Consider the following 23,486-nt stretch of genomic DNA (forward strand, 5'->3'; position numbering starts at 1 on the left):
ACCCCATTCAGTCCACAGAATTGGGGGGGGGGTGTTAACCCACTTTCTGAGCCTGAACTAGCCCTGCACCCGAGCTACTGGCTTTGTCTGAGCCAAAGAGTCAAGCAACAGCATCTACACGCTTGTCCCAAAAAAGCAAAAACAAAGTTCTGTGGTGTCACTGCAGGTTGAGAAAACAGCATACAGAAAATGCTTTTACACACACGCCCATTCCAAATCAGGGTCCTGCCCACCGGCTATTAAAAAAATACTTTTGTGGGCCAGATGTTACATCTGTTGAGGTCAGTAAAGCTGGCTCAAAATGTGTGTGGGGGGTGGGAATTGTAGAGGCAAAGGAAAGGGGAGTTAAGGTGATGGAAGAGACCTGGAAGGATGCATTATCACTTCTTGGCTAGCCAGACCAACCCTGGTACCTAAAGTTAGGCATAGAAATCATCCTTTTCAAACGCTTTCTTATATAGGCTACAAGGTCTGGGGGCTTGCCCTTTTTTAAAAAGTGAAAAATTAGGTGCTGAGGATAATTGAAAGAATTGCTAGCTGCTCTAAACAACTTGCAGTGGGTGTGAAATCTCAACCATGTAAGTTCATCTTACAATAGCAGGTTTGGCAAAGAAGGTTGTATCTATAACCGAAATGTCTGGAGGGGGGGTTGTGTGGCTAATACTAGATTGCTCTATCTCATCTCTCATTTTCACATACAAAAAACCAGCAAACACTGATAGCCAAACCAGTCTGCTCCACCCATCCGGTTTTATTTCTGTGTGACAACAGAGGCAAATCCAATGCCATCTGCTCAGGTATTTATACTGGCACAACCTCTATACAAACAAGCAGACATTTATCTGATGAAGCTTCACCAATCACTGCATCACTATGCTGGGATAAACTACACCTGCAGAACTTCTGTCTGCCATGTAGCCAGACAACTCGGTAGCAACCCTCCCTCCTACTGACAAATCAGGCAGGGTTACACAATTATGCTGCTAGTTCTATCTTCTCTGTACAGTTCACTTTATTGTATATTACTGCAACGCAGCCACTCATTGAAGATTTTGTGAAGCAGGACTTCCCCATCTCCCCCCCCATTGCAGTCCACTGAACGCCTCCCCCCCCCCCATTTGGTTCCTGTGAGTCAACAGACCCTCAAGACCAGCACTGGGGCAAAGTGGAAGTCTACAAGGGGAGAAACCGGCAAAAATCTTCCAAATATCCCTCTTCCAAAAACTAAAGTATCATTAAGTCTTTGGATCTGTGTGGCTGGATGCATACCACTGATTTTATTGTAAACCATCTCCCTCTGATGAGCTAGCTACTACATTTTTAAAACAAAATAAAGAACAGGGCAAGAATGGAGAGGGCCAAGACCCAAGAAGCGGAGTCTATTTAATATAATCTCAGCGTATCCCTCCTATCCCATGAGGCGAACTCCAAATTGCTCAGCCAGAGTTCACAGCCCATTACAGCACACATGAGGTTGGAGAGCGTACCCCAGGGGTGTCAAGCATATGGCCCATGGGCCAGATTCGGCCCCCTTGAGAACTCTTATCTGGCCCGAGAGCCAGCCGAGGCAGCCACACGTCCCGATCTGGGTTGGGAAGCCCACTGCGAGTTCACCAGCTGATGCAGCCACCGCCCCAGTCCTGAAGTGTCAATTATCAGAGACTTCAAATAAAATAAAATACTGTTAAGTCTTATTGTTTTAAGCATGTTTGTTTTTTAAGTAAAAATAAAGTAAAAAAATAATATCATTAATTGGCTTTGCCTGTGTCTTCTATAAAGTTTGTATCACTGGTACCTGGCATTAAATTTTATGGTACCTATGGCCCAGCCCAACCAAGTGACATTTATGTCATATCTGGCCCTCGTACCAAATGAGTTTGACTCTCCTGGCGTACACTCTCCTTGGAGAGGTCAAACAAGAGGTCACAGCCACAATCCCACAGGCAGAAACCCAACATAGCCAGCAAGAGAACAAACTCATGAGGGTTATTTCAGTCACCCACACAAGAAGAAAAAATGACCGCATTCATGTGTGAAGACATGTTTTACAATGTTAACGTACCCACAACCATATGCAGAGAAGTATACAACTGGCAATGTCAGCGGAGGAAGCGGCACTTGTAATGTGGGTCAGAGTTTGTATCCAGTGAAAGCCTTCCCTGCGCACGAGACAAAATTCTCACACAGAATCTGAAGCAGAAATGGTTTGTTCCCACAGTAACCACCAAACACAAGGCCATGAACTCACCTTCGTTGCACTTCTACTCGAGAGGTGACAGGGGTTCATGAGAGCAGACTACCCCAGCTTCCCATTCCAAAGCCACCAATGCCCCTTTTGAGTTTACAAGCTCTCAGACAAAACCAACACCTTGGTTAAACCATCAGGTACTGAGTCTCAGCAAGATGCAGAGGGAAGCTACACGCAGCCAAAAGCACCATAGCTGTGGTCCAGACCCCCTGCGCACCAGCAACCATGACTAAGGAGACACCAGTAAACTATTCCTGCCATGACTCACCTTGCAAAAGAACTTGGCATCAGAGAAGGGGGGGGGGAGAGAAAGGTCATCACAAAAGGACAACTAACCTTCCCCCATACATTCACTCCCCCTCCCCCCAAACTCAAATTTTCTCATCATCAGCAAGGGTCACCTGAACAGGATACATAAAGCACTTACCTGACTTACTGGCTAAGGTGGAGGGACAGAGGAGGAAGGCTTGGAAACTGGAAGCACAAAGCTCACTGACTGTGCCCATACTGATGCCTTGCTACAATGCCCGCTCGAGGACGGGCAGGTGATGCAGCCCTTAAGGTAGACAGAAAGGGCCTAGGGGACAGCCAGCTGCCAGAAGGTGTAGGTAAGAGGCTGGAGCCTCTGGAGGGCCAGATTTGCAGCGCCAAGCGGCTCTGCGAGCAGCAGCAGCTGCCGCCTCCTCTTCCTAGCAGGAGGCAGGGGAGAGACGCCAATCGAGGGATCCCCAGTCCGGCTGGAGCAGAAGGAACAGTAGAGGCTCCCACGCACAGAGCCTGGCCAATCCCAGCTCCCTGCCAGGAAATTATTACTAGCACTGTACACCTGACGAGACGCACAAAGCCACTTACAGGGCAATTCAGTTTGGGAACTTTTTCCTAGGTGCCCCCCAGGCCCCACCCCAGCCACTCCTCCCAGCTGCCCAGGGGAGGTTTGGACAGGGGGTATTTTTAGGTTGGCTTTATCGGGCTGCATCATTAGAGCTTTAAGCATCTAGCAAGCTGGGCTGTTGCATAGCAACAGTCACTGCATAAAAGGAAGGTGTATGAAACTACAGCATATACAGACACCAAAGACTGGTGTGCATGTGTATGGAAAGTCCAAAAAAGCAGCAAGGCTGGAGCTGTGGAATGAGGAAGCCAGCAGGACTCTTGCCTCCTTCTGTCCAATTCATTAAACAGGAATAAGAACCAGCACCATGTGGATCTTTCTGGTGGAAATTGTTCAAGACCACTTCCCTAAGCAGTGGGGGACAAGACCCTTTCCCCAGGAAGGCAAGATTGGCCAGCTGTACCTGGCCTCCTTCCATTCAAAATTCAAAAAAATGTATGTAACTGTGTTCTGCAGAGGCAAACTTAGCATTTTATCGGTGCAGTAGTAGGGAGCCACTTTTAAAGTTTCTAGCCCTCATAGTAACAGAAACATTAGCTGAGAGCTTGAGTGAAAAGAAGAGAGGTCTAGCTAGTAGCTCCCTTTGTCACAGCTGCTGGCTTCCTTGCAACTTGCTATGAATCATATATAAGGTAATCTCTACACCCTTCCACAAACAGGACTTTCTATTAACTCTATTTATTTAGAAAATGTATATGCCACCTCTGTAAAGACCTGTTTGAGGCAGTTTTCAACTAAAACAACACGAGACATTAAAAAGAATGCCACTGAAACAAGTCGCTAAAAAAAAACAAGCCAATGCCATTTAGATGAGAAAGGCCGTACCACCACCACACAATACCCATCAAGCAGCCTAAATTAAGGTAGATAAAACTGATCCTTGGGTCAAAAACAGACCACAACACAATTAAGAGATAAAAACCCTTAGTTAAAAGGTTAAAAGGGAATGTTTTACTTTGACATATAAAAGACAATTGCAATTTTAAAAGCTTCTGTGAACAATATGAAATCCACATCTCGCATCTTAGTACAAATAATGCCAACTTACTGTTGTTAACTTGCAATATAACTTCCCAAACTTCTCTGAATTACAAACATCCATACTTCTTGGCCACTTAGGTGAGGAAGAAGAAGGCGAACTTCTGCATATCACAGAACTGAACAGCAAGATAACTGGAGGATACCACAAAGCTACTTTAACACTAGGAGGTCAATAGCACCAGGAACACCAATGAGCTGCTGGTCAATGGAGAAAGCTGCAGAAAGGAAGAGCTCCATCTTCCAGCATGATTTAATCATATATGAAGTTGCAGAAACGCAGGATTTCTTCCCCTCGTCACTATCAGTTGTTTCACAGAAGATAATTTCACCCTGCACAGGCTTCAAGCCCAGACACATTCATATCAGCCTTGGATGCTCTATTCACTCTTCAACCCAGTACTGTGAGTTCCAACCAGCACCAGAAGATGCAGTCTAACCAGCAAAGCTGAAACGAATGCTCCATCTCCAAGGTTGGCCATTTTTTCACGGAAGTTTGGCACGATTTTGCCTTTGTTTTGGCCCGCCTCAATTTTTTTATTTTTTATTAACGCTTCGAGCTTTAGCAGAAAAACCGTGTCAACTCTGTGTCTTCTCAAACCTGTGTTGGTCCGTTCTTTGTGGTTGCTACGCGTTTTTTTCGCTTCATGAAAAACGTTCCTGGGTTCGGACCAATTGTCCCCACCCATGACGGCTAATTTGTCCTCCCCTGTGAATGGCGATTGGCTGGGAGAGTTTCAAGCCCGGGGGACAGCCTCCCTCCAAGGCAGGACAGATCTCCCTCCTGCAAATCCAAGCCAAAACTCCCGTCACCCTTCTGAAGAGGGGCAGCCAGTCTGCTCTGGGTCTCCCTCCTGCCGGTGCGATCCTGTGTGTGTGTGTTGGGGGGGGGCATCCTGAGAGCGGCAAATCCAAGCCAAAACTCCCGTCACCCTTCTGAAGAGGGGCAGCCAGTCTGCTCTGGGTCTCCCTTCTCTATCTGGATGGAAGTTCCTGGCAATGGATGGCCGGAGCTCTACGCGGGGGGGGGGGGGGGGCACAATGATGACCGTCTGTCAAAGTCTGGGAAAGGAGGGTGGTAGCCAAGTATGGGGGGAGGAGCATGGTAAATAGAAAAGTTATATAAGGAAACCAGAGGGACTGGTGCTTTTTTTGGCTGGGGCTGTGTCCACAGAGGTGAACTGCACTGGGTAATCCGCTGGGCGGAGTTGGGGCGGAGTTGGGGGCAGGCATAAACCATGAGCTTTTCAGAAGGGGACAGACCAAACCGTTGTAGAATACTGCTTGGTTTGTTCCCATGAAAAACCAAAACTACTTTTGGATTGACGGGGATATAAAAACATGAATTTAAATAGCGCCCATGAAAAATAAAATTTAAATCGCTTTTTTTTTTTGCTCCGCAGCAACAGAGCATCAAAATCTTCCGTGAAAAGTGGGCCCTAGTGAAAAGCAATCTCAGACCTTGAAAAGACTGTGGCAGCAGCTGTTTCTTCTAAGACATGCAATCCAGGCAGGAAATACGACCTCTACTTCTGTAAAGTTATACAGGACAAACCAACCTATTTCCTTAAACGGTTTAGGGAATGAGAAGAAGCCAGAGTCAGGAGTACAGAGAAGTCACCTACAGGACATGTATGCTGGGTACTGCAAAAATCACATTATTTGATGGTGCTCAGAGGCTGTTTCTTGCACAACCTAGAGAATGAATGGACAGCATCTTGACTCCAGATCAGACTGTACAGGAACCAGGATTAATCACATCTGATTGTCATGCCACCCACTCCCATACCTGACTTCTCTTTCCCCAGATACTCAACTCTGTGGTACCATATTGAATGGAAAATGAAAAAAGGTGCAGGGGGAAAATAAATTAATCATACATTCAACCCCTGAATATGATGACTCTCAAGCAATTTCTTCTCTTCCAAAAAGAGATGAGTCTCGCTGGATAAGGGAGGTGTTAGAGGCTTGTGGGGGGGGTGTTGCCTAAGGATTTCATTTATTACCTCTTGCTTTTATGGCCCCTGGCCTGCAACAACCTGAAACTTGATTCTTCTTCACCTGTCAGCAAATCCACTGCGCGCTGGCATGAGAAAGTCTTCTTCAGGACCTGAACAATCTGCTTAAAATCTGCTATTCCTTTTTTTTAATTTTGTAACATTTGAACCGATTATGAGTTCTGCAGATTTTGAAAACATGCACACGTATGTGTCTTAGAATTTGTCCTAATAAAGGTATTACATGGATTGTGTACAGGGAGAATGACAAGCTCAGCTGTACAAATATAGGTGCACATCCTAGTTGGGGGGGGATTCTTCCACAGATGCTAGAATGGCTGCCGAACATTGGAACAAGACAGTATTAGGTAGGCAGCAACACAGGTCTCCTCCTTGTCTTAAAGATAGCACACACAATTGCTCTCTCATTCATGGGATTTGTTCCTATCAATCACCAGATGTCAGAACAGAATGCAGTGAGTATGAAGGTAACATACGGCCTTTATAACTTTATGAATGATGGCTCGTCCTCCTCTACATGATCACTGCTGTCCCATGACTGACTCCTGCAAAATCCTTGAGCTGGTCTAAAAAAGGTGTCAACAGTTCCCATGGAGCATTCATTCAAAAACTTACAAACCAAGCACTCTCAATCCGAAAAACAGAAGACATAACTCTAGATTCCTCCTCTATAGAGGAATTCCTATGAGGAAAGCTAAAATTCAAACTTTTTAAAAGTGAAGGATATCTCACTTTCGTAACAGCTAAACCTTGGGTCTGTTGATCTTGTAATGAAAGATTGGCACAAACACAAAACAAATAATTTCCTTCACATATGGTTCCAATCTGCTTCCCTAACAACTAGGAAAGTATTGAACAATTGTTCCATAAATTAACTCAGGACCTTAATAAAACAGAGTTGCACTTACCTGTAACTGCTGTTCATTGTAGTCTTCGGTGCAGACACACATGTGGGACTGACCCTGCGCGCAGGCCTGCCGCCGGTAACTTTTATTAGCCTTAGACCTCTAATTGGGGATGCCCCTCCCATTACGCAGGGCGGCTTCGCGCCAAACCGCCGCGTGCTCCTGGGCGGGGCATCCCCTCCCTCCTCAGTTCCTCGCCAACCGCTGACCTGTATATTCTAGGGTCTGTAGCCTTGACATATCATGCGGGAGCATGTCACAGGGCATGACAGGACACACTCTTGTTTGGGCTCAAGTATGAGATTACTGGTTTACCAGAAATCCAGAGCAGGGCTCTGATAATCAAGGCTTTCATACATCCCACATGTGGGGCTGCACCGAAGACTGAAGATGAATTAATACCTTTAACACAAGGACTTCGCATCCCACCAAGTCCATACTAAACAAAAAATAAGACATTTAGTTTATGTTGGTTTACAGCTGGAGTATGAGCTATAATGTTGCACTTCCCTTTTTATGGTGCAATCTACATGCTATTGAATATAAATAAAATGGTTTAAGTCCGTGTTGGCGAACCTATGGCACGCGTGCCACTTCCGGCACGCGTTGCCCTCTCTGCCGGCACGCGTGGTTCCTCCCAGCTGCTGGCCTTTCCGGCTCCGCCCCGCCCCGGATGGGGGAGGCTGTAGGCAGGCGGCTGCTCAGCTGGGCCGCGGGGGCTTTGAACCGCTCGGTTCAAAGCCCCCCTTTCCTGGACTCCTTGCCAAATTTTTCCACCCCAGCCTCAGTCCCGATCCCCCCCTGCCCAGAGCCGAGGGGGGGGCGGAGAACCCCCCCTCCCTGCTGCCTCCCGCGCCACTCCCGGGCCTGGCCGTGGGGGGAGAAATCCCTGCAGGGGGTGCGCGCATCAGGGCCTCCCGCTGCTCCTTCCCCGGCCGTTGAGCCGGGCCTCCTTGCCTCTCGCTGCCCGGAAGAGGGGAGCCCGTCGCCGCTTCCTCTCGCTGACGCTGTCGCGCCTCCTTCGGCGTCTGGTGCCCCTCCGCCCCCCCGGAGGGTGTTCCGCCCAGCCGCCCTTCTCACTCCCAGCAGCCGGCTGGCCGGCTGTCCCCCGCGGCCCTCTGGAGGGGCCCACGTGGAGGAGTAGGGTGCGCGCGTGCACACACACACATGTGTCAGGGGGGCTGGACTCCCCGCCTGCCAGAAGGCCCCCCACCCCTCTTCAGTTGGGCCGATTCAGGGGCGTCTGCCCTTTTTGCCTTTGGGGAACCTGCAGGGGAAAGGTAGGTGGTGGTGGTCGGCTCCTGTCTGGGGATGGTGTCGTCGGCGCTTCGCCCCCCTCCCCCCCCGGCCAGGCGCCCAACTGTGGAGGTTTGTCGGCGGGTGGAGGAAAGGACGGGTGGGAGGGGCTTTTATCCTGCCGTCCTGACCCCTTTTCTCCCCCCGCGAGTGGTGGCTAGCCCCCGCCGGTGTCTGGGAAGTCCCGAGGTGGCCCGGGCTCAGGACAGGGGTTATTGGCCATTTGTGAATGGGAGGTTTTGCCTTGGACTTGCCACTGAGATGCACATTTACCCCATCCAGAGTCTCAAAACTGCATGGGGGGGGGTGTCTATTTGTGAAAGAGAGGTTTTGCCTTGGACTTGCCACTGAGATGCACATTTACCCCATCCAGAGTCTCAAAACTGCATGGGGGGGTGTCTATTTGTGAAAGAGAGGTTTTGCCTTGGACTTGCCACTGAGATGCACATTTACCCCATCCAGTCTCAAAACTGCATGGAGGGGGTGTCTATTTGTGAAAGAGAGGTTTTGCCTTGGACTTGCCACAGAGATGCACATTTACCCCATCCAGAGTCTCAAAACTGCATGGGGGGTGTCTATTTGTGAAAGAGAGGTTTTGCCTTGGACTTGCCACTGAGATGCACATTTACCCCATCCAGAGTCTCAAAACTGCATGGGGGGGTGTCTATTTGTGAAAGAGAGGTTTTGCCTTGGACTTGCCACTGAGATGCACATTTACCCCATCCAGTCTCAAAACTGCATGGGGGGGGTGTCTATTTGTGAAAGAGAGGTTTTGCCTTGGACTTGCCACTGAGATGCACATTTACCCCATCCAGAGTCTTAAAACTGCATGGGGGGGGTGTCTATTTGTGAAAGAGAGGTTTTGCCTTGGACTTGCCACTGAGATGCACATTTACCCCATCCAGAGTCTCAAAACTGCATGGGGGGGGTGTGTCTATTTGTGAAAGAGAGGTTTTGCCTTGGACTTGCCACTGAGATGCACATTTACCCCATCCAGAGTCTCAAAACTGCATGGGGGGTGTCTATTTGTGAAAGAGAGGTTTTGCCTTGGACTTGCCACTGAGATGCACATTTACCCCATCCAGAGTCTCAAAACTGCATGGGGGGGTGTCTATTTGTGAAAGAGAGGTTTTGCCTTGGACTTGCCACTGAGATGCACATTTACCCCATCCAGAGTCTCAAAACTGCATGGGGGGGTGTCTATTTGTGAAAGAGAGGTTTTGCCTTGGACTTGCCACTGAGATGCACATTTACCCCATCCAGAGTCTCAAAACTGCATGGGGGGTGTCTATTTGTGAAAGAGAGGTTTTGCCTTGGACTTGCCACTGAGATGCACATTTACCCCATCCAGTCTCAAAACTGCATGGGGGGGGTGTCTATTTGTGAAAGAGAGGTTTTGCCTTGGACTTGCCACTGAGATGCACATTTACCCCATCCAGAGTCTCAAAACTGCATGGGGGGGTGTCTATTTGTGAAAGAGAGGTTTTGCCATGGACATGCCACTGAGATGCACATTTACCCCATCCAGAGTCTCAAAACTGCATGGGGGGGGTGTCTATTTGTGAAAGAGAGGTTTTGCCTTGGACTTGCCACTGAGATGCACATTTACCCCATCCAGAGTCTCAAAACTGCATGGGGGGGGGTGTGTCTATTTGTGAAAGAGAGGTTTTGCCTTGGACTTGCCACTCAGATGCACAACTCAACAATAAGCCCCCCTGCAGAGTTTTGAGAATGCAGATGGGGAAAATGGTGTTTGTCAGTCATTGCCATGATTTAATTTTATGGATGACAAAGGATAGTACAGTTAGTTCTGAAAATGAAATCCTTAAAGTGTGGAATTCTCTGCCAAATAATTTTAAATCAATTAAAGCACTTGGGATTGCTTTCCTTACTTTGTTTGAATCATTTTATGCTTGTGAGCATAAGATGTTAACGTATGAGGGTTTTTTTCTAAACTAAAACCTCAGTATTCAGGTTAAATTGCCGTGCTGGCACTTTACGATGAATAAGTGGGTTTTGGGTTGCAGTTTGGGCACTCGGTCTCTAAAAGGTTCGCCATCACTGGTTTAAGTGATGGGCAGACAGTAGTGGCATGCAATTTTTCTTTTTAAAAAGTTGTTTTCAAGGAAAGAAAGGGTATCTTTGCAGGATGGAGAGAGGGACGGAGTTGCATAGAGGAGCAAGAAAGGTAAGTAACAGACAGTTAAAAACTTCTAGCATTTCCCTTGATATCAGTCTCATGTACTTCGGAAAGGTCCACAGCACAGTTTGAAAACCCCTCTTGGATTATCATTCAAGCTTTGCAACACTAGGTCTATCATCTCTTTTAAAGCATGCCATACAAGTGACAAAATGGGTTCTTTCTAGAAATACACACCTTTTCCTGCCAGCTACTCGCCCAGGAATTTGAAGCCCCCAACAGCCTCACCAGCAAAGCCACTCAACTAGGGAGAGAAGGGAGCTGTAGCATGCATTTCCGCACTCATGGCAACTCCCCCCCCCCCCCCGTTTTGGTCTGATGAGACCCTACTCAGCTGGCGCTCACTTGCTCAGCGGCTCTCATTATTCAGCTTGCAAGAGCTGATGCAGGATATTTAGAAAACAACTTTAGAGCTGTGATAGAAACCAAAGAAATCCAGGCTGAAGGCTGTAGTTATGTTTGATTGGTTGGAAGCCATTAAAGAAACTAATCAATGTTACCTAATAAAAATGTCTGTAGAGGAGGCTCACATCAAAACAGAAATGTTACTGCACCCCCGAGAAATGTCTGAAGAATGTGACTTTATATATAAAAAGAGGATTATAGGCTATGGTGGGGGGACGGAACGTTAAGCATTCCCTCACAAACAATTTATTCTCCTCTCCATATATTCTTCCACCAGATTAGCATCATTGAGTGAAACATGTTGCTGGGGACCTCAGATGTATCGCTTCATAAGGTTTAGTGCCATCCCGTTGGTGATGCATCAGCTTCCCTCGAGGCTTCGTTGCCCTCCCATCTCTAGAGAGCAGCAATGCGTTCCCCTTAGCCAGCAACAACCTCTTTCCTAGATGAGCAGCCTTAGAACCTCCGTTTCTCCCAGTCAGTCACACACTCCTTCCCAGTTCCCATGCAGGTCCCATCCCCCATTCCTCCCCAGGTCTTTGTACAGAAATCCTTTAATCCTGGGGTCTGATAATCCTCCACAGGGCAAGATTAATGCCATGGCCGATCTGCTTCAGGCAGAGACTGGGAAATACCCACTTGCCTGGATGGGAGGGGAGGGGGAGACTCGTAGGCAGAGAAATAGAAGGTTAAAATCGACAGCATAGTAGGAAGCAACAAACTCCTTATACAATATTCCACTCCTCCATCATACAATCTGAAGGGCTCCACATAGGGCTGCCAACCCCCAGGTACTAGCTGGAGATCTGCTATTACAACTGATCTCCAGCCAATAGAGATCAGTTCACCTGGAGAAACTGGCCGCTTTGGCAATTGGACTCTATGGCATTGAAGTCCCTCCCCCAAACCCCGTCCTCCTCAGGCTCCACCCCAAAAACCTCCAGCCGGTGGCGAAGAGGGAGCTGGCAACCCTACCTCCACACCAGTGTCTCCTCCCTCTTTGATCAACACCAATGTTCAGTGCTTGGGGAGGGAGAGAAAAGGAGGCACCATAAGAACAACACAGTGAAGACTTCAGTGATGCGCAGGCATCATGTTTTATTTCCAGCCTTAGTCTGTTATAGAGAATGTTTGTCTGCTGCAGGGGGGAAAAACAAAAGGTGTTTTGCAAAGATTAACAAAGATAAACAAATTTTTATTCTGGCATAAAGGTCTCTGGATTACAGCCCCCTTTTATCAGATTGCATGCATTTGACACAATAGGCTGCCTTTTTATGGCCAAAGCCCTGGGGAAAAAATGAAATGTCCACCTGTAAAGGTGTTGGAGCGCCAGCAAACATTACAGGGGGGGACGGGGGACAACAAGTGTTGTACTTGGACACATGGCTGGAGCTAGGCAAGCCCCAGCAGCACTGCTCACAACTCAGCAACTTGCCACTGACTCAGCTGGTAGCTGTGCAGGTCTAAGAGGTGATAACAATCATAAGCCCTGCCTGCTGCTTTTTCTTGCACCACTGGCTCCAGCAGTGCTGCCAGTGCCAGCATGGTGAGAGCCAGTGTGGTGTAGTGGTTAAGAGCAGTGGACTGTAATGATCCGGGTTTGTTTCCCCACTCCTCCACATGAAGCCTGCTGAGTAACCTTGGGCTAGTCACAGTTCTCTCTGAACTCTCTCAGCCTCACCTACCTCACAGGGTGTCTGTTGTGAGGGGGGAAGGGAAGGTGATTGTAAGCCACTTTGAGACTCCTTACAGTTGAGAAAAGAGGGAAATAAAAGCCAACTCTCCTTCTGTAGTCGCCAGGTGCCAAACAAAATGGTCTGGGGTGTGCTGCTGCGGCACACTTGTCTTGGGTTCTGACCCCTGCTCTAGTCCATAAAAGAGTATGCTAGACTAAAGGAAAAAACCCTCAACAGAAGTGATAGCTCAAAAGAAAACTTTAGCAGGCACCAAAGACATAATAGACTCTGTGCCAAGTGAATAAATGCGGGGAGGATCCCCACTACCAAGGTGCCACTCCAGAGAAGGTCCTGCCCACTCTACTTCAGAAGGCAGGGACACAGAGAGCAGGGCCTCCACACATGTTCCTAATGAAAGGAACAGCAGTCTTATTTCTGGCTGCTCAACTGGCAATGGGTAGTCGTTTTCATACGCACGCACACTTACCCTATAGCTTGCATCTGTTTTGTTATGACAGTACATTTCACAGAAGGTTGAATTAACTTTACTCATGTTTTCCTATTTGTGTCATTTACAGAATCTGAATTCTTTGTAGAAGGGTGCCACTGGCAGGCTGGGGTGGGAAAGATAAAAAGGCTGGTGGGGTACAGTTAAATGTGTAAGGCTCACCCCAAGACCAAAGAAAAAGGGAAATGCAATACTGGAAACATCCTTACTCTCTAAGTAGTCTTCCTCTCAACCCACCATGCTCCTATTCCACCACCGTGATGTAAGTCTTTAGCAGATATGCCTGTGTTAATTTGTTTGCTTCTGCCACCATGGCGACTAGAAGATTGCTTTTTAGTTTTGTTTTTTTTAAAGAGTGGAGGAAGCAAAGATGCTCAAACTTTTGCTAACAGCAAAATCGTGTTTTAGTGAAAAGTCAAGATACTGGTTACCTTAGAGAGACTTCCTAAACCTTATCTACTCATACATACATTTTGGCATCTTTCCAATACTTCATCAGTCTGCTTAGATTTATTGTGAAGAAATGCAATTTCCTCTAAAGTGAAAAATACACAAGTTTAGCAATACTGTACTGGAAGAGCATGCAATACCAAATGTGAGAGGAAATGGAAGAACTCCTCGAGTATTTTTCAGTAAAGGGCAGAGGCGATCAGTGGAGGCCCCAAAGAAAAGAGAAATGGCATTCAAAACCCATGTTTGCCTCATCCCCCCCTGATCAAGCAACAGCCTGTTACACACACTGTGCTACACCAATTCAGCTCCCGATCTTCCCTTTGATCAGAATAAAAAAGAGACAAAACACAAGTTGCATCCTCAGCAACATTCCACTAGCAGAACCAACCCCACCCCCCAAACCAGAGCAAACCATAAGCACATCTGAGCAAGTTCTGCTGTGAATCTGCTGACCGGGCAAGTAGATTTTGTTCTGAAGTGACTTGTACCCACAAAACTGCCAATTCACTGTGAGTTCCCACGGGACAGCATATTTACAATGTTGCTACACAGAGAGGGATGGCTGCTGTATAGCAGGCCTCAAACAAAAATGCTGAGCCAAGCTTGCGCGCATGCAATGCATCGTCCTGGTTATTAGGAATCTCGCACAGAAACTTGAAAATCGCAACGGCTTATTTCTATACTGCCATCCCTTGCAGTTACCTATAAATGTTTACAAACGTGTTGATTTCACCCACAGGTCAAAACCCAGAGGAGATCTTCAATGTGCTTTCTAACCACGCAAGAGTAAAGTATCTATACCTCACAATACTCCACATCCCTTCTCCTGGCACCCATTAGTCCCCTGTGAATTTCCTCTGCTGTCAGAGTTACATGGCCAGAAGATTTTAAATTCTGCATCTCCCCAGAACATAAGCCTGAAAAGTGAAAAACATTAATGCTACATGAGATGGTCAAAGCATGTGGTGTGAAATCCAATAATCACTTTCTGTGCCACCACAGGTACCTTCCATACCAATCTTCCAAGATCCCACATCTCTCAGAAGAACATTTCACCTTAGTCAGATGGAATTGTCAAGCAGTTGGGTCAGCAAAACCATGGTATCACCTCAGTGGTCCTTGGGACAACTTCCGAATAAGCACAAAGGGCAGCAAAAGAAGAACATCCCTTTACTGGTCTAGAAATGCAAAGGATGACTGGAAATTGGCCTCTGAATTGAGATTCTATTCGGACACTAATGTCCAGTTGGAAATAGAGGACTTAAAGGAAAGAGTGCCACCTGCTGGTTCCACAGCATCATTTCAGAGCTTCCTGGGCATTAACCTAAGTCTTTCCAAAAAAGAACTGGTAGCCCAACCTCATGGAGTGAAAGTGTGCAAGAATATTCCCTTGTTAGCAAGAGCAACATGCCTATGGCAGCAAGGTCAGGAGCATCAACAGCAGCCTGTTTTCCCATGAGGCTCCAAGAAAAATTGAAATTGTTACTGATGGTGTCCAGAGAGCCATTTGAGAAGTCTGTCTGCTACACCCCATCACTGCCCTGTAACACTACAACTTCTGCATTTAACAGCCAGTCGGTGGCATCCTCACTGCCCTGGACTTACATACGGTACTTCGCAAGCAACTGCTGTGTGTGGCTATAACAAGTCAATGTAACACAAAGCTTCTGTTTTGTTGGCAACCCAGACTCAAAAATTTCATTACCAGCCCAGCGTAAGAGGATATGACAGTTACAAACAAACCACACAAAACAGAGTGAAGATTTGCAAGATATACCCCCACCGGTCTAGGTGGAGACAGATGGTGTTGCCAGTGCAAAACAGCAGAGCCCAGGAAATTGTGTGATTAAAAACAATGTAGAGTTTAAGAGCGCACACGTACTATGCTCATCTTTTTTAAAAAAATCAAATGGAGCTCTCTACAATCCTACAGATGGGGCAGACAGTAGGAACAAGGCAGGAAGCGGGGTCTGGATAAAACTGGCAGAAGAAAGTGAAGTCAAAGATACAGGGGGTGAGCTGAGAACATGACTCTCAAGAAGAGGAACCGTGATGTGTGGCAACAACCTAGTTATGAAGAAAGATGGGCTACAGAGGATGTGGCATTCAACGCATGAGTTGAAACTGCACAGCAGTTTCTCTCTGTTCTCAGATGTCACACAGGATAGGGCAGAAGAGCACATTTTCTAAAGGTTTCAAAGCTGGCTTTTTACAAAGGGCTCAAAGTGGCAGATATTTCCTCAGTGTCCTCATGTGCCTAAATCCCAGTACAACTGAACTACTCCCACTCACTGGTTTGCTGGATGCAACCAATGGAAACAATTCAAGGAGTACCCTGAATTCCAAAGATGCTCCTCCAAGGCTTTCTTGGACAGGTTCTTTCCATCGTAGGAGAATTACATCCATTGGCAAGAGTGCCCTTTGCTTCCTCTCTGGCTGGAACAACCTGACAACCCCCATGCAAATCTGGATAAATTTAGCTTCCCTGTAAACAAATAGGCCAGCACAGCCGAGCCAGCTCCTTGCTCCCACAAGGTGACGGTGTTCAGGGTTGTCCTACAAAGGCTAGAGCAGGGAGATAACAAGCATGCTTGTGATCTGTAACAGGCAAAGGAGCATCTCGGAACCTATGGGCTAACTAGAAGGGGGGAAATACTGGAGGAGGAAGACACAACACTCAAGTTTCTCCCGTGCAGTACAGTTCTTGCTCAGACCCCCCCAAATGTTTGAATTCTCTCCCCATCTTTCCCAGTTTCTTATGGATGAACAAGGCAGTTTGAGAGATTTTTTTTTTTTGAACAGGTCTCTGAAGATTTTATTTATTTGCTCTGGGGCCGGAATACACAAGCAGAATCCAAAATACCCTACAGAGAACTGCAGATAAACATGCATAAGAACTAACTGCTCAAAATTTGCTGGTATTTTTTAGACCATTGATTAAAATACTTGCTATTCTATTTGAGGTTATGAAATCAATCAACTGACAGGTTATATTAAACTCCATAATCGTAAAAAGTGTTAGGGTTACCTTCCCAGCTTCCTTTGAGACATTAATTATAGAAACATCTCTTTATTTCCTTGATGGTAGTGAGGGATCTTTATTGTTTTAATTATTTATTTAAAATTAAAAAGCAAACCAAATAAAAACAAGGGTTTAAAATACAATACACTGAATACAATACTGCAATCAACATCAACTTCTACAAGCTCCAACTAACTACTCATTTTAGACGGGATTAAAAAAAAAAAAACCCTGAACGAAAAGTTCTGAGCTGTACCACACTAAATGCACAAACAAATCTTGCCGCTATCGAAATGGAAATGTGCTGAGGGAGATGAAAATTGGACATAGTCAGTAAAAATCCCAACCATCTGACAGTTCAGGCCACTAAAAAAGTATTTTCCAACTTTTTGCTACTGCGCCACCACCAAGAAGCCATAATCACAAACCGTTTTACAGCAGAGGTGATCAGTATGCCACTGCCTTTAAATTTCAGATAATAGATATCTCAGTTTTTTCAAGTACACCAGCCAACGCTCTTCATCTTCTCTGTGCCAATTTGATTATTTTGTTGTAAAAAACTGATTGAGCCCATTCGCCGTAAGATCTCCATGTGTTACTGTATTGTATTTCCTAAACTTTATCGTTGCTACTTTTAGTGTTGTATTATCTGTTTGTATTATTTTAGATAATAATTTAAAAGGGGGGGGGTTTACAGCAGAGGTGTGAATCTGATCGCATATCTAGCCTAAACGCAGCCAACCCGTAGTGAAAACCAAGGGACAGCTGAGCTTCAGAAAGTCTTAATCCTCCAGCCCATTCTGGGAGCTGCTGGCTGACATTGGGAAGGGTGATGGTGGTGGGCAGCATCTGCCCCTAGAGCTGCTGCTGCTGTCCTCAAGTCACCTCAGCTGATGAAAATGTAGGAAACCCCCCCTCCATGTGACCAGGGCAGCACTGTCCAGGTGGAGAATGCAGACACACAGGCCTGCACAACACCATGAGCAGAACTGGGCAGCCTGCCCACTTGCCTGAAAGAGAGATTATCGCTGTACGTTTAATCCAGCGCTCATCAATGAGAAAGCAGTGTCATTCATCGTGGCTTAGCATCATCCCACGTTCAACGGACTTGGGGAAATCAAAGTAAGAAGCAAGCAACAGAGCTGAGATATTCATCCAACCATACTAGCAGCAAGCATGTTGATGGCAGGGGTGTACATGCAGGCTGCTGGAGAGCGTTTCTTGCCTCTCAAGCGTAACCTACAGCTATGGCTTTCATCATCGGCACGGGGTCTCTGTGATTAAACATTGATGTGTTCAAGCCAACCAAGGTTCAAAGCTAACATGCGCCAAATCCACGCGCCACCGCAGCACAGAAACATCAAAGGACATCTGGTCCCAGGAGCCTTCCTGAGCAAAGAAAGCCCAGAGTGTCATTTTCAAGACAGGATATGCAAGAGAAGGAATAAATTGAGCAAGTCTACCACCCCAAGCATGCGTCACAGCTGTTAAACCAAGGCTGAGTTCCCAGCTCCACTGGGGGAAGCCTTTAAGTCCATAACTGGGTCATACATATTAATGAATTGCCTTGGTGCAACAATACTGCAGAGAGGCTACCAATATTGGAGAATTCAGATAGATCAGGGAGCATCACAAATGAGAAACGTTTTGATCAGAAGGGGAACTTCCTCTGTCGAAGTGTCACACGAACCAAGCTGAGTAAGCAAAGGACAATAGACTGTTTGATGTGGGGGGGAGGGGTCTACAACCAAGTCCTTCACTTATGACCCACTTTGCTTATGACCCAATGAGTAACAAGAAAGGTGCTTTCAACACACAGTGTGACATCCTCTGAGCAAGAGAAGTGTACATGATTCAGAACATGTAGTTTTGCCATTTGAACTATTTAGACAAACACACATCTTGAATCCATATAGAAATTTACACCCTTTCTTCTTCTTCTTCTTCTCCTCAAGACCAAGCACAGATCTTTGATTCTGAAAGATCAAAAAAACAACCATGCTATAGTAACCAGCCTACCAGATCTATACTACGTAGCAATGACAAGCAACAGAGAATTTGGTCATAAATACAGAAGTATCTTATTCATTCCTTCGAGGACAACTTCTCAGAGAAAAGAACAAGAAGAACTCCTTCAGACTAGCGAAATTCACAAGCCAGAGTCTGCTTTGTCAGATCCGGTCTACCCCTTAGAAACTGAGCCTTTCTTGTGTATTTCTGATTTATTCCAAACCCTTGTACGGGGAGGATTCAAGAAGTTTGTCATTATAAGCACTTTCATCTCCCAGGTCTGGGGTCTGCTCCTTCACCTCCCTTTCAGCTCCACTGGGGTTGAAAAGTACACCCTCTCCACACTGCCATTTTGTGAGCATTGCAGACACTCCCACTGCTGCCTCCGATTACAGATACCCCAGAGCTGTAATTTGGGTTAGAACAGGGCCTGGCCCAAGGCTTTCCCCACAAGTCCCAGAAGGCGCCCGACGGGCCAGTCAAGCAGAACTCGCCCACCAGACCATCCTGGGCCTCCATGACCAGCAAAAAAGCGAGATGCTGGGCAGGGAGCAGCAGACAGTTGGGCGCACCAGTCGAGCACAGCAACAGGCCTGTTCTGGCCCCAGAGAGCAGCAGCCGGCTCCAAAGACGGCACGAATGGGACAGCTGAAGGAGCGCTCCTATGCAGGGCAGAATTCTGAATATACCCTACTCAGACAGGATCTGCCCTTGCTCTTCCTGCTCTCTTGACTCATTAGCCAATGCCCTTTTGGAATGCCGCTTTCACGAGGAACTTCGATCGCACTATATTTCCCCCCTTTTAACATACAAATCCAATGCCTCTGAGACTGACATAATGCCTTTTTTACTAAGCGATAGGGACCCCAAGGCTACACTGTCAGTGGCAAGATTTGTTTCAATCATTATATCCCTCCAACACTAGATGTATGCTGCTCAAGATCAATTGATCAAGGAGCTTCTAAGGGATAAAAGGAAAGGAAAAGAAAGGAGCGCTCTGCCCTAGAAAGAGCCTCGGACACCCCACCACCACCACCTACACCAGCAGATCCTGGGCAAGGGCAGAGGGGCGGGCAGGGGGAAGGAGGGGGCACCCACTACCCATGCAGCTGTTGCTGCCCTGTAGGCATCCCCCGCTGCCCCCTCCTCCCCAGGAAGAGTCGATGCTTCTCTACCCAGCTTACAGCCCTGCACAGTGCAGTGGATCAACGCCTGCAGAAAGTCCCCGGCCGAGGCACACAGCCCAGCTGCCTCTCCTTAACCCTCTCTTCCGGGCTCAGCCCCCCCTCCCGGCGCCTGCCTCCCCCCCACCCCGAAAACGCAGCAGTTCCCTGAACTGATTCTGCCAAACGCCGCCCCCCAGAAACGGAATAGCTGTCCCGGCCCTGGGACCACCCGGAGCAACAGCTGCCCAGAACCCTCCCCTCTCTGGCAATGGGGCAGCTGCCCTCGGAAGCACGCCTGGACTGGGCAGCCCCCCCCCCCGACAGCTGCAGCCGACACCCTCCCCGCCCCCCTCTCTACCCTTCGCCCCACCCCACTGCTTCACACCGCAGCCGTGCTTCCGACGCGCCGGGCCCCAGCGCCCACCCACCCCCAGGACCCCCCCGGGATCCCAGACCGCAGGCAGCGGGGGGGGGGGCTCCCTATGAGGCTAAGCTGCGTATTCCTTAAAGGCGAACAGCTGCCTATCTAGAGCGAAGCATTGAAACACAATTCAGCACTTTCCCACTTTCTTTTAAACCCAGGACGCAAAATTATATATATACCGTGTGTGTGTATACACACACACACACACACACACACCCAGAATTAAATATATATATATATACATTCTCCCCACCCAAAATTAAATATATATATACACTCTCCCCCCAAAAAAAATTAAATATATATATATATATACACTCTCCCCCCCAAAAATTAAATATTTATATATACACTCTCCCCCCCAAAATTAAATATATATATATATATACACTCTCCCCCAAAAAAATTATATATATACACACTTCCCCCCAAAATTAAATATATATATACTCTCCCCCCCAAAATTAAATATATATATATATACACTTCCCCCCAAAATTAATTATATATATATATACACACACACACACACACACACACACACACACACACTCTCCCCCCCCAAATTAAATATATATATACACTCTCTCCCACAAAAAAAAAATATATATATATATACACACTCTCCCCCCCCCCAATTATTTGATACACAGTTTGAGGATCCCTGCTGCAATCCGGGCGAAGGACAATTTGCCCCGCACCTAAGGGGCCGCTCCCACTTCGCCGGCCGCCCCGCGCCCCAGCCCCGCGCGCGCCTCGCTCACCGTAGCCGCTCTCGTCCCCCTCCTCCTCCTCCATGTCCCCCGCTGCACGGCTCCCGGGCCAGCCCCTGCCCGCCGCCCAGCGCGCGCCGCTACGGAGACTGGCCTCCCCGGCAGAGCAGGCGGGGGCGGGACCCCTGCCGCTGGGGGCTGGAGAGAGGCGGGGCTCTGGCGGCACGTGACGACGCGTCGGGTGTCGCCCAGCCCCGTCCCGGCTCCTGCGGGCCGTCGCTTCATCCCAAATAACGCTGGCGCCCGAGTCTCAGCCCGTGACCACAATGGCTAGTGGGAGGGCTTGAAGAGGGGAGTGGACGTGTTCATGGAGGAGAGGGGTATTCATGGCTATTAGTTGGCATGGGTGCTGGTCATGCTGCATACCTGTTCTCTCTAGTATCAGAGGAGCAGGCCCATTATTTTGGGTGCAGGGGGACACAGGCAGGATGGTGCTGCTGCACTTGTGTTGTTTGTGGCTTCCTAGAGGCACCTGGTTGGCCACTGTGTGAACAGACTGCTGGACTTGATGGGCCTTGGTCTGATCCAGCAGGGCCTTTCTTATGTTCTTATCTGAAGAAGTGAGCTGTGGCTCACGAAAGCTCATACCCTGCCCGAAAATATTTTTGTTAGTTGGTTCTTGTAGGTTATCCGGGCTGTGTGACCGTGGTCTTGGTATTTTCTTTCCGGACGTTTCTCCAGCAGCTGTGGCAGGCATCTTCAGAGGAGTAACACTGAAGGACAGTGTCTCTCAGTGTCAAGTGTCAAGTCACTGTCCTTCAGACACTGTCCTTCAGTGTTACTCCTCTGAAGATGCCTGCCACAGCTGCGGGCGAAACGTCAGGAAAGAAAATTCCAAGACCACGGTCACACAGCCCAGATAACCTACAAGAACCAATGAACTCTGACCGTGAAAGCCTTCGACAATATTTTTGTTAGTCTTTAAGGTGCTACTGGACTCTTGCTCTTTTCTAATTATGTTCTTATGACCCACCTCAAAGGCTGGAGTGGAGAAGGCGTCACCCGGTTTGCCATGCCTCGACTGCCCTGATTGTGCGACGAGTGTAAAAGGCATTAAGGGACAAACAATCCGTATTCGTGCCATCCTAAACAGAGTTACGCCCTGCAGGCTCATTAATTTCAATGGATTTAGATGGGTGTGAATCTGTATAGCATGCTACTGCTGGGAATGCTAATCCTGAATGGAGGGGAGCAGAGTTGCCTACAGCCTGTTTGTGGCCGGGGGGAGAAGTGGAAGAGCGAGCGGACTAGAACGATGCAACTGATGGAGGATGTAAAACGGCTTCGGTTCAGTACAAAGGAGGGGCAGAGGAGGGCCCGTTTTCTCCTGCTGAGATACAAACCCCAACCCAGCAGATTCAGACCACACTACCCAAACACGATTCCGCGTCCCCTCCATATCTTTCAGATTTACAAGGGGGATGGCAAGCACGCATTTCCCAACCAGTTCACAGTCTAAAACAGTCCTTACTTGTTATAGGAAGATCTGGAGAGAACGGCTGTGGTTTGTGTGTAAAGTGCTGACAAGTCGCAGCCAGGGTTTTCAAGGCAACAGACTTACAGAGGGGATTTGTCATTGCCTTCTGCTGCATAGCAACCCTGGTCTTCCTTGGTGGTCTCTCATTCAAGGAGTAACAAGGGCCAAACCTACTTAGCTTCTGAGATCTGACCAGATCAGGCTAGCCTGGGCCATCCAGGTCTGTGGTTTACCAGCACTGAAACTTGCATGATGTCCAACAGGGAGAAATACACCCTCCCAAAGCAACATAGCACTTGCGGTATAAAAGGGGAGCGTGTGGGGAGGTTGAAGGTGGCTGCCCAAATCTGATCGGTTGGATAGTGGGTGTGAGAACACAGTGAGCAATACAATGCAATTTTGGGGATACCCCATGCCCCTAAACATTATATTCTAACTAAATTGACTGCAACCAAGGCCAATGTAATGAACAATAGTCCCAAAATCTTTGGAAAAGCAAAACATTGTTCAGCAGTGGTCTAAGGCCAGACAACTGCAAGGAACTCAAAACACTCCATTAGTACAGTCGTGGTACCTCCGCCAACGTGGGCTCCTGGAATAAGACACAATTAGCTCAAAAAAAGACAAAAATATGGTTCACAGGATAACCGGTTTGAAGAGTAGGGATACAAGGTGAGGAGAAAAAGGAAAAGCAGGAATATTGTTAAATAACCCAGAGATTTCTTTCCATACATCTTGGCTCCCTACATTTTATCATAGGAATTGTTAGAACTGAATGGAAGGAAATCTGTGCACAACCTCCTGCCTTGGGTAGCATCTGCCATTAGCCACTATGATAGACCAGATAAAGCACTGCTATAATGGACTTAGGCTCCCAATGGGTCTCTTGCAACTGCTTCTCAGTGTGAAGAGGCTTTTTAAAAATCATGTACAAGGAATATCAGAACAGTCGAAAGTTCCTTCCCTCTGTCACTT

The 23,486-nt window shown here is 47.5% G+C and overlaps 1 protein-coding gene across 2 annotated transcripts in view; it reads right to left on the minus strand.

Annotated features, from left to right (window-relative positions):
- The window catches only part of CYTH1 (cytohesin 1), a 60,448-nt gene extending 39,403 nt beyond the window's left edge, over window positions 1-21,045 (minus strand). The window contains exon 1 of one of the 2 annotated variants that reach the window (XM_056854146.1): window positions 21,026-21,045. The gene's annotated coding sequence lies outside the window, so the exon portion shown is untranslated. Of the gene's footprint in view, window positions 1-2,675; window positions 2,751-21,025 lie in introns of those variants that run through there. The other variant, XM_056854121.1, reaches the window with a different exon arrangement.
- Between the last annotated feature and the right edge of the window lie 2,441 nt (window positions 21,046-23,486).

The sequence above is a fragment of the Euleptes europaea genome, chromosome 1, assembly GCF_029931775.1.
Source record: "Euleptes europaea isolate rEulEur1 chromosome 1, rEulEur1.hap1, whole genome shotgun sequence".
Classification (NCBI taxonomy): Eukaryota; Metazoa; Chordata; class Lepidosauria; order Squamata; family Sphaerodactylidae; genus Euleptes; species Euleptes europaea.